At 36.6% G+C, this 11,277-nt stretch overlaps 1 pseudogene; it reads left to right on the forward strand.

Moving 5' to 3' along the window:
• Positions 1-1,217: 1,217 nt before the first annotated feature.
• LOC144376703 (PWWP domain-containing protein 2A pseudogene) lies at positions 1,218-2,939 on the forward strand (annotated as a pseudogene).
• Positions 2,940-11,277: the final 8,338 nt, after the last annotated feature.

An 11,277-nucleotide genomic window follows, 5' to 3' on the forward strand; every position in this document is an offset into this window, starting at 1 on the left:
GGTGCCAAAGAGAAACCAGATATTTGTGGGGACAATGAGAAACCAGATGTTCCCATGAAAACAGACATGTAGGATCAAGGGTCTTGGCATGCATAAGAGGGGACTTACCAGATGACTAAGGGTGTCACAAACTTATGGAGTTCAGTTTCATTTTTCTCAAAGTGGACCATGATGGAGCAATCTGTATCATTCAGGGAAGGAAGTTTGAAGTTCCCAAAAGCAGAAGGAGCTTCAGCAGCTGCTGGGATAATCTCTCAGTCCCTCCCTTTACTCACAGAAATAGCTCCTCTGTTTTCACCTGACTTACCTGTCTCCTTATTCTCCTATAATTGGCTCTCAACAAGTTCTCTAGCCACCCTGCATCCTCAGCATGGAAATAAGGTTCCTTAGAGAGCCAGATCTGCCCAAGAAATGTAGAGCAGATACTCTTCTCAGGTCTCACCAAGAATATAAAATTTGTTACTGAAAACTCAGTTCTTGTTCCTGATGCCAATCCAATAATGGGGACATGGTTTTGAGAAAAAGTAAAAAAAAAAAAAAGTTTATTTCTTTGCTAGCAAAGGAGAAGCACAGGGGACTCCTGTCCAAGAGGCTGTAATTCTTGTATTTCTTTTTCTGATAAGTGTTTGTTCAGTTTCTTTGTCCATTTATTAATTGAGTATTTATGGTTTTTGCCATTAAGTTTTTCAAGTCTTTTATATATCCTGGAAATAAGTATTCTATCTAAGATGCAGGTGGCAAAAGATTTTCTCCCATTCTGTATGCTCTCTCTTCATGTTCTTGATTATTTCCTTTGCTGTAAAGAAACATTTTAACTCGATGCTATCCCACAATAATGCTACTTTTAAAAAGTGGAGAACATTGAGATTTTTTTAATAAATGGTGATATTTGTATTTCAGAATTCCAGATAATCTCAAAGCCATATTTTATTTATCAAGACAATGAAGCACATGATATCATGAAAGACTCAACAAATTAAATGCACCCACTAACAAAATCTTCCGATCTTCAGCTCAACATTTGTAATCAGAAGTGTCACTGAGTTTCCTAAGGAAGTAATTGTTCAACTCTCTTATGGACAACTCTTCTTTCTGGAGAATAAGGAATTATAGAATTAATCTATAATTCTTTAATTAATGTGGGAACTGTAGTTGAAAGTAAGCACTCAGTTGGAAGGTAGGGTCTTAATCCAGAGTTAACAACAGAGCTTGAAGCCATGAACTTACTGCAATTGGTGGCTGGATTACAGGTCAGGAGAGCAAAGTCATCCTACACAGTTGACGTGAAGCAGCATCAGCTCCAAAGTAATACATTCCAAAAAGGGACAGAATTCAAGGGTGAAATGAATGGTGCTGTTCCCAAGGATCCTTCTGTCCCACCTCCTGAGCTGAGTTTGGCTGAAAGCCTGTGGACTTCCAAACCACCACCTCTCTTCCATGAAGGAGCACCTTATCCTCCCCCTTTGTTTATCAGGGACACAAATAACCAATCAATACCTCAGCCTCCTCCTCGGAAAATTAAGCCACCCAAACGAAAAATGTACCGGGAAGAACCCACTTCAATAATAAATGCTATTAAACTACAACCCCAACAAGTCCTCTGCGATAAGTGTAAAAACAGTGTTGCTGCTGAAAAAAAGGAAATTAGAAAAGGTAGTAGTGCAAGTGACTCTTCTAAATATGAAGATATAAAACGGAGACATGAAGTGTAGCTACTGTGAACAAAAAACTGAAAACTGACCATAAAGTGGATGGGAAAAACCAAAATGAAAGCCAGAGAAGAAATGCTGTGGTTAAGGTTTCAAATATTGCTCACAGCAGAGGCAGAGTAGTCAAAGTTTCTGCTCAGGCAAATACATCAAAAGCTCAGGTAAGTACTAAAAAAGTGCTCCAGAGTAAGAACATGGATCATGCAAAAGCTCGGGAAGTACTGAAAATTGCCAAAGAAAAGGCATAAAAGAAGCAAAGTGAAACCTCTACTTCTAAACATGCACATTCAAAAGTCCATTTCACTCGTCGATACCAGAATCCTAGCTCAGGTTCCCTTCCACCCTGGGTTCTTTAAACCACAGAGGTACAGGAATGAAGAAAATGACTCTTCTCTGAAGACAGGACTCGAGAAAATGCGGAGTGGCAAGATGGCACCCAAGCCCCAGTCTCGCTGCACCTCCACCCGCTCAGCAGGTGAGGCCCCTTCAGAAAATCAGAGTCCCTCAAAAGGCCCTGAAGAGGCCAGCAGTGGGGTTCAGGACACAAGTGAAGTGCCTGTACCTGGTGAGCAGGATGAACCACAGACACTGGGCAAAAAGGGCAGCAAAAACAATATCTCTGTTTACATGACCCTAAATCACAAGAAATCTTACTCTTCCAGTATTTCAGTGTGTAGCATTGACAGCACAGATGATTTGAAATCCTCCAACTCTGATTGTAGCTCTTCTGAAAGCTTTGATTTTCCTCCAGGCAGTATGCATATACCTTCTACCTCCTCCACTTCCTCCTCTTCAAAGGAAGAGAAAAAGCTCAGTAATTCCTTGAAAATGATAATCTTTTCCAAAAACGTCTCTAAATGCGTCACACCAGATGGCAGGACCATATGTGTAGGGGACATTGTTTGGGCCAAGATATATGGCTTCCCTTGGTGGCCAGCCCGAATTCTTACTATAACTGTGAGCCGGAAAGATAACAGCCTTTTAGTCCGACAGGAGGCCTGTATTTCGTGGTTTGGGTCTCCAACACCATCTTTCCTTGCTCTTTCACAACTCTCCCCCTTTTTAGAAAACTTTCAGTCATGCTTTAATAAGAAGAGAAAGGGCCTGTATCTCAAGGCTATCACAGAGGCGGCTAAGGCTGCCAAGCAGCTGACCCCTGAAGTGCGGGCTCTGTTGACACAGTTTGAAACGTGAACATGGACAGTAAGGTAGGCAAGAACCCTTGGAAGGCACCACAGATTTTCTAGTCTAGCTAGCAATAATTTCTACAAAATAGCTTGGCCAAATTGGAGAGAAAATTTGCATTCAGTTGGCTGACTTTTTATACTACCTTATAGCCATTTTTAGACTGAGAAGCTTAAACTGAACAAGCAATCAAATTTTGTCTTCAGGAAGTGAGATTTTAGCAGTATTTTTCAATTTTGAAATCTAAAAACATCCCAAGGCATAGAAGCCATAGCCTCAACTGAAACTGAATTTTTTCAGGGACTGTTAATTGCTATTTGTACTATTAATGTATATATATATTCACATATATATAATTGCCTGTCACTATGTGACATAGGTTGCGTATTTAGGATTTAGTAAGGGCTGGTGACCTGGGGGCACATTGTGGATATTTAATGACTACTTTTTTCTTAAACTAAATAAAATTAGTCTTTCTATGGTCATAATGGTATAAAAGTTTGATATTTGGGTGTTTGACAAACTGAGATGCTTGCTTTGACAAACTGAATGCTTGCTATTCAGTGACATGCTGGGGAAGTAACCCAGTATTTGGGATTAAAACTGTCAAGACTGGACAGGTTTGAGTCATTGTTCTCCTTTGTGCAGTGGGGATATAGCAGATTTTCAAGCTTCTGGTTTGGGAGCTTAGATAGGTTTGGTTTTGGATATGTAAATAGTTGATTGCTAAATTTGGTCAGATTTCTCCTGACTGGCTGTTCCTAAATTCTTAGGATACGTCCCAGTAAATTACACTTTGTGAATTAATTGTCAAATGTGTAATTGTTGCATTTTGGATGTACCTAATTTGATAATTAAAAAGAAATAAGGTATCTGTTTGCAGGTCAGAAAATGAGAAAATGTAATTGTGTAATGCTCTAAAATGTAAAAAAAAAATACAAACAAGAAAACAAAACGAAAAAAATCTGTAAATAAAATCGACTAAATCAAAAAAAAAAATGGGGCATATGTATATACAATGAAATTTTACTCAGACATGACTAAGAATAAAATTGTGTAATTTGCAGGAATCTGATGGAACTGATGATCATGTTAAGTGCAATAGACCATACTCAGAAGCCAAGTGTTGCATGTATTCTGTCTATAAGAATTTAGGAAGTAGAAGTAGAATATAGGAAGTAGAATATAGGAAGAAAAGAAGATGACACGAAGTAGTAGGGTGACTATCAGGGAAAGGCAAGGAGACAAGGGGATGTAAGAAAGAGGGTAAGAATGTAGATAAAATCAAAGCATGTTGAATGCATGTATGGAAATTTCACATTGAAACCAATTATTTTTTGCAATTTACATGTGTTACTAATTGTGTATTGACATAGTTTAAATACTTAAGGTCTCTCTTGAAAGAATTGTTGATTTGCCAGTGCCTGAGCAATTGCCCTGAAAAGACAGCTGCTTTCCCAGAGGAGCAAACTCTTTCCTTGTTACATTGGTTGCAGAGTCTTCATTGGTTTCCAATTTGCCTTCAGGATGAGTATTCCCTAGAATAAAAAGTTATTCTTTTTGACAGAAGACACACATGTCCCAATTTTATTATTTATGAAATTTTACATTTCTTTTCCTTGTTCTTCATTGACAGCATGTTCTAGGTAAACAGGTTTTATTTACATTTCCCCTTTTCTAAAAAATAGTTTATTAAGTTGAATGTTGACTAAGTTGAGAATTAAAAACTCCTGGGGGCTCAGTCTGAGGATGGCCCTAAGATTTTATGTCTTTTACTTCTTGAAGGCCTGCCAGCTTCTTGAAGTGAAGCTCTAAAATATCGAGTTTTTGCCAAAGGGAGGGGAAAAGTAACATTTTAAAGTAAGCCAAGAGCATTCTACACACACACACAAAGATTATCCTACAAGGGAAAAGACTTCACCAAAGCCTTATCCAACTTGGCGAAAGAAAAATTTTCCACCTTTAGCCCTCCATATCCATCTTGGCTCACCTAAGAAGGGTATTAAAACAAAGAAGCACCTGATTGACACAGCCCAGAGGCCCAGGACTACTACACTACAGACCCAGAAGATTCCAGGTGCATCTCTTCTTCCAACACTACCTGAATAAGACTACTCTATAATAATGGTGGATTACACCTGGATGAACTTCAAGACTAGGATATCATGTATAAGGTCATTCTAGTTAAACCCAAAACAACAGAGGAGATAGCCAAGACAACAGAGGAGATTTTATCCTTTCAGAGGTATAGCTAATGCAAACAGCAAGCAAAACCTAACTGCTGATAAAACCTCACACCAACATCTTATTTAGTCATCCTCTTTTATCCACAGTAGATACTCCCAAGATCAACAGTGAATAGCAGAAACCACAAGAAGTAAAAAACCCTAATATATATATATTAGGGTTTATATATATATATATATATATATATATATATATATATATATATATATATATATATATATATATATATATATATAATGAGATGAGATGCTGTTGGTGAATTATGTAGGCACTGTAACACAGCATTGGGCTACCTGACAGTACATTAGAAGGAGCATCTTAGGTTTTGAGTGATCATCAAACCTTCATGGTGTTGGGTGTGTAGTGTATATGGTGTGTATATGCTGGCCACAGGGATGATTTACATCCTAAGTAGGGCAGAGCAAGATCAAGATGGTATGAAATTTCATTACACTACTTAGAACAGTACAAAATTCAAAATTTATAGATTTTTTATTTCTAGAATTGTACAGTTAGTATTTTCAGACCATACTTGACCACTGGTAAATAAAACTACAGAAAGTAAAATCATGGATAAAGGGAAAACACTCTTCTTTAGTTTCAGAATCTATAATGTCTGACGTCCAAAGAAAAATGACAAGAAATGCTAAAAGACAAGAAAAAAACACAATTTGGAGAGTTAAAGCAGCATGAAAACAAGAATTAGAAAAGGTAGAGTTGTGGGAATTACAAGACAAGGAATTTAAAATAATTACTATAGCAAAGATCTACTAGAAATAGTGGGAAAAATGCAACAGTAGAGGGGTAATGCAAGCAGAAACATGAATATCCTAATGAAGTCTGAGAAATGATGGAAATAAAAATACTACAGGAAAACAAGAATATAATTGATTAGTTTATCAGTAAATTGGACATAGTCCAGGACAAGAAAAATAACCTTGAAAAGAGGTGAATAGAAGCATCTCAACCTAAATTGCAGAGAGGAAAAAAAAACTTAAAAGAAAAACAAGCATTTTCAAGATCTTTGTGACAATGTCAAAATGTATAACATGCTCAATGGGAATTCTAGAAGTTGAAGAAAGATGAAAAGGAACAGAGAGGGGTTGAGATTGTGGCTTAGTGGTGGAGCGCTTGTCTAGCATGTGCGAGGCCCTGGGTTTGATTCTCAGCACCACATAAAAATAGATAAACAAAAATTAAGGTATTATGTCCAACTACTTCGAAAAAATCAATATTTTTTAAAAAAAGGAACAGAGAAAATTTAAAACAATATTGACTGACGAGTTTTCTGGCATTAATGACAGACACCAAATCACAAATTATAAAAACCAGAAAAATCCAAAAAAATCTACACAGTAGACAACTTCAGAAAACTAAAGACAATTTTAAAAAATGTTAAAATCCAGAGAAGGGGAACAAAACTTTATAATGAACCCAGGACGAGACTTGTATTAAACTTCTTGTCCTACCAAGAAGGTGGAGTGACAATTTACAATACCCAAACTGTGGAACCAACCTAGATGCCCTTCAACACATGAATGAATAAAGAAAATATGATAAAGATACACAATGGAATATTACTCAGCCTTAAAGAAGAATGAAATTATGGCATTTGCAGGTAAGCTGATTGGGCTAGAGTATATCACACTAAGCAAAATAAACCAATCCCCCAATATCAAAGTCCAAATGTTTTCTCTGATATGTGGATTCCATTCACAATAAGGAGACGGGGGCTAGGGAAGAATAGAGGCACTTTTCATTGGACAGAGGAAAGTGAAGGGAGGGAAGAGGGTATGGGTATATGAATGATAGTAGAATAAAGTACACATTATTACTCTATGTGTATATATGATTACACATCCAGTGTGATTCTACATTGGGTAAAACAAAAACAGTGAGAATTTGTACTCCATTGATGTATGATGTGATAAAATGCATTCTGCTGTCATGTGTAACTAATTAGAACAAAATTTAAAAGGCCATAAAAAAGAACAAAAAGGGAAAAAAAAGAAAGGTAAAGTGAAATATCTAAAATGCAAAAAAATCAATAAATATAATTATGAATATATTAAAAATAACTTTAAAAATGAAGGACAAATATTCATTGAAACATAATTTAAGAAAATTTGTTAGAAATAGTTTTACATTCAAATTAGTATTACCAAAACAACCATATTTCCAAAAGCACTATACAGATTTAATGCAATTCCAATCAAAATTCCAATGGCATTCCTCATAGAAATTGAAAAAGCAATCATTAAATTCATCTGGAAAAATAAGAGACCCAGAATAGCTAAAGCAATCCTTAGCAAGAAGAGTAAAGCAAGTGGCATCACCGTACCAGACCTTAAACTCCAGAGAAATAGTAACAAAAACAGCATGGTATTGGCACCCAAACAGACTGGTAGACCAATGGTACAGAATAGAGGACACAGAGACTAACCCACAAAATTACAATTACAATATATTGGATATAGGTGCCAAGAACATATATTGCAGAAAAGATAACCTCTTCAACAAATGATACTGGGAAAACTGGAAATCCATTTGCAACAAAATGAAATTAAACCCCTATCTCTCATCATACATAAAACTCAACTCAAAATGGATCAAGGACTTAGGAATACAACCAGAGACTCTGCATCTAATAGAAGAAAAAATATGCCCTAATCTCCATCATGTAGGATTAGGCCCCAACTTCCTTAATAAGACTCCTGTGGCATAAGAATTTAAATCAAGAATCAATAAATGAGATAGACTCAAACCAAAAAAAGTTTCTTCTCAGCAAAAGAAGCAATCTGCCAGGTGAATAGAGAGCCTACATCTTGGGAGCAAACTTTTACCCCTCGCACATCATATAGAATACTAATGTTTAGGATATATAAAGAACTTAAAAAGTTAAACACCAAAAAAAGGAAAAACAAATAACCCAATCAATAAATGGGCCAAGGACCTGAACAGACACTTCATAGATGATGATGTACAATGAATCAACCAATATATGAAAAAAAATGTTCATCATCAGTAGCAATTACAGAAATGCAAATCAAAATCACTCTAAGCTTTCATCTCACTCCAGTCAGAATGGCAGCCATTATGAAGACAAACAACAATAAGTGTTGGTGAGGATGTGGGAGAAAAGGTACACTCATACACTGCTGGTGGGACTGCAACTGGGCAGCCACTATGGAAAGCAGTTTGGAGATTCCTTGGAAAATTGGGAATGGAATTACCATTTGACCCAGCTATCCCTCTTCTTGGTCTATACCAAAAGGACTTAAAAACAACATACTACAGGAACACAGCCATATCAATGTTTATAGTGGCACAATTTACAATAGCTTTGTGGAACCAACCTAGATGCCCTTAAAGAGATGAATGGATAAAAAATGTGGCATATATACATAATGGAATTTTACTCAGCAATAAAAGAGAATAAAATCATGGCATTTTCAGGTAAATGGATGGAGTTAGAGAAGATAATGCTAAGTGAAGTTAGCCAATCTGAAAAAAACAAATTCTGAATGTTTTCTTTGATATAAGAAGGCTGATTCATAGTGGGATAGAAAGAGGGAGCATGAGAGGAATAGATGAACTCTAGATAGGGCAGAGGGGTTGTAGGGGAAGGGAGAGGAAATGGGGTTAGAAATGATGGTGGAATGTAATGATCATTAATATCCAGAGTACATGTATGAAGACACCAATTGGTGTAAATATAGTTTGTATACAACCTGAGATGTGAAAAATGGTGTTCTATATGTGTAATAAGAATTGTAATGCAGCTTCTGTCATATATAAATAAAAAATAATTAATTAATTAAAAAAGAGTGCCAAGTGAAAAAGAAAGAAAAAAGAAATAGTTCTACCTTGCAAGAAATTTTAAAGGAGATTTTCTGAAGGAAGATAAATTAATAAGTAAGAAACTTGGATCTATATAAAGAAGGAATTATTTATCTATTTACATTAGACAAAAATAAATGAAGATAAAATAAAATCTTCATTTTATTATTCTATCTAGTCAAATAGAAAAATATTAATTAAATTGTATTGGGCAATAATAATACAAGGACAGGTGAAATGAATGACAGCAATACTATAAATTGAAGGGGAAAGAAACTGGGAATAAACTGTTACAAGGTAACTGCACAAACCATGAAGACATATAATGGTATTTGAAAGTGGATTTTGAATAGGTGTGTGTGTGTGTGTGTGTGTGTGTGTGTGTGTGTTTGCACATACCATGCTAACACTGCTATTTATAATTATGCATCTAACAGCAAGGCATCAGAATATGTAAGAAAAAAAACTAACAGAATTTCAAGCAAAAATAGGGGAGTTTATTATTGTACTTGGCAAACTCAACACACTTCATGAATAATTGACAAAACTATCATTGAACCAAATAGTACCATATTGTTATGGTTTGTATATGAGGTGTCCCCCCAAAGCTCATGTATGAGACAATGCAAGAATTTTCAGATGTGAATTGATTAGATTATGTGAACTTTAAACTAATTTGTAGATTAATCTGCTGATAAGAGTTAACTTGTCAGTAACTGAAGGCAGGAAGGGTGTGACTGGAGGAAGGTCATTGGAGGCATGACTTTGGCATTTATATTATACTACATTTTGACAAAGAATTTGTCGAAGTTTGTTTATGTCCTGAGACTTTATGGAAGGCTGAATTTAAAGGTGATGGACTAATTAACCTGATGAAGGAAATTTCGAGGCAGCACAGCATTCACACAAAGCCATATATATTGCTGGTGGCTTTAGGCCAAGTTTACTAGGATAATCAGCAGCAGAAAGCAGAGAAGAAACAGGTGAAAAACTTGCAGTGTAGCCAGAAATGTGCGAGTGAAACTGGAGCTAAGTTGTGGTTTTCAGAGACACTACAGCCACTAAAGAGAAACTGAGTACTTTAACCAGAAACAATAAGAAAGGTGACTTGAGGTCATCTCAGGAATTTGTAAGAACACATATATCTCAGGCTCAAAAATGTAAAAGTAAAAATTTCTTTTAAGAAGAAGCCATGTTGGGCTGGGGTTATGGCTCAGTGGTAGAGTGCTCATCTAGAATATGTGAGGCCCTGAGTTTGATCCTCAGCACCACATATAAATAAATAAAATAAAGCTATTGTGTCCACCTTCAACTAAATATATATGAAGCAATGTTGTTGCAAATGAACTACTGCTGAACATTTGGTCCTACAATTATGCATGAAGACCGTGGATCCTATAATTGATAATTTGTTTAGTTGAGGGAGCTGGGGAGGCTCCAAAGCATCAGACTGCTTTGTTCTTGCATAGCACATCTTTTATAGGACAGTGTGAATTTAAATCTTAACTATGCCATAACATATTGGAAACAACTAACTTGTTTGCTAGTACTCAGAAAAGATTTTACCCAGTGACAAAACAGGATATTTTCTCATAAAATGCCAGGGAACAATCACCTAAAGTATGTATTAGGTAGTACAGTGGGGTCTTATTTTTTTCCTTCATCAGAGACATTGTGCCCAACAAGAATTAGCCTACCGTGAGGAGTCATTTCTGTCTTGTCACATTCAGCATTCCAGCTTCCTTCCTTGGCTTTGGCTAATACATAGAATCTCTGCATTTGGATTCTTCAGGGTACACTCTCCATGGCTTCAGGATGGCACACCAACTTATACAGGGGTCTAGGAAAATTTTACTGTGCTAAGCTGCCCAGGCACTTAGAGGATGCTTCAACCATGTCCCAGAAGTCTTGGCTACTGCTTAAGATGGTGGCAGACCTTGGTGTCAACCACATCGTGTTTGTTCTGCAGGTTTGCAGAATGCTGGAGTAAGGGAGTCATGAAAGACTCTATTGAGATTTCAAAGGAAGGTCTGAGAGGTCAGGCAAAGTGTAGATAAATCCCTGCAGGCAGCCTCTGCGAGGATGATGCATGAAGATATGTGAAGGGAGCCAGAGCTCAAATGAGACCCCTAAGATTAAGAGATGACAGTAATGTGGGATTATCTACAAAGGAAAGCTGCAGAATCAAGGAGAGGCAAGACAGAGACTATGTGAACTGCAACCAACAATGCCATAAAGATGGAGCTGTGCAGGGTCTCTTTGCACAGAACATCAGGGTGCCATGTGCTTCAGATAG

Source organism: Ictidomys tridecemlineatus, chromosome 4 (assembly GCF_052094955.1).
Source record: "Ictidomys tridecemlineatus isolate mIctTri1 chromosome 4, mIctTri1.hap1, whole genome shotgun sequence".
Taxonomy (NCBI): domain Eukaryota; kingdom Metazoa; phylum Chordata; class Mammalia; order Rodentia; family Sciuridae; genus Ictidomys; species Ictidomys tridecemlineatus.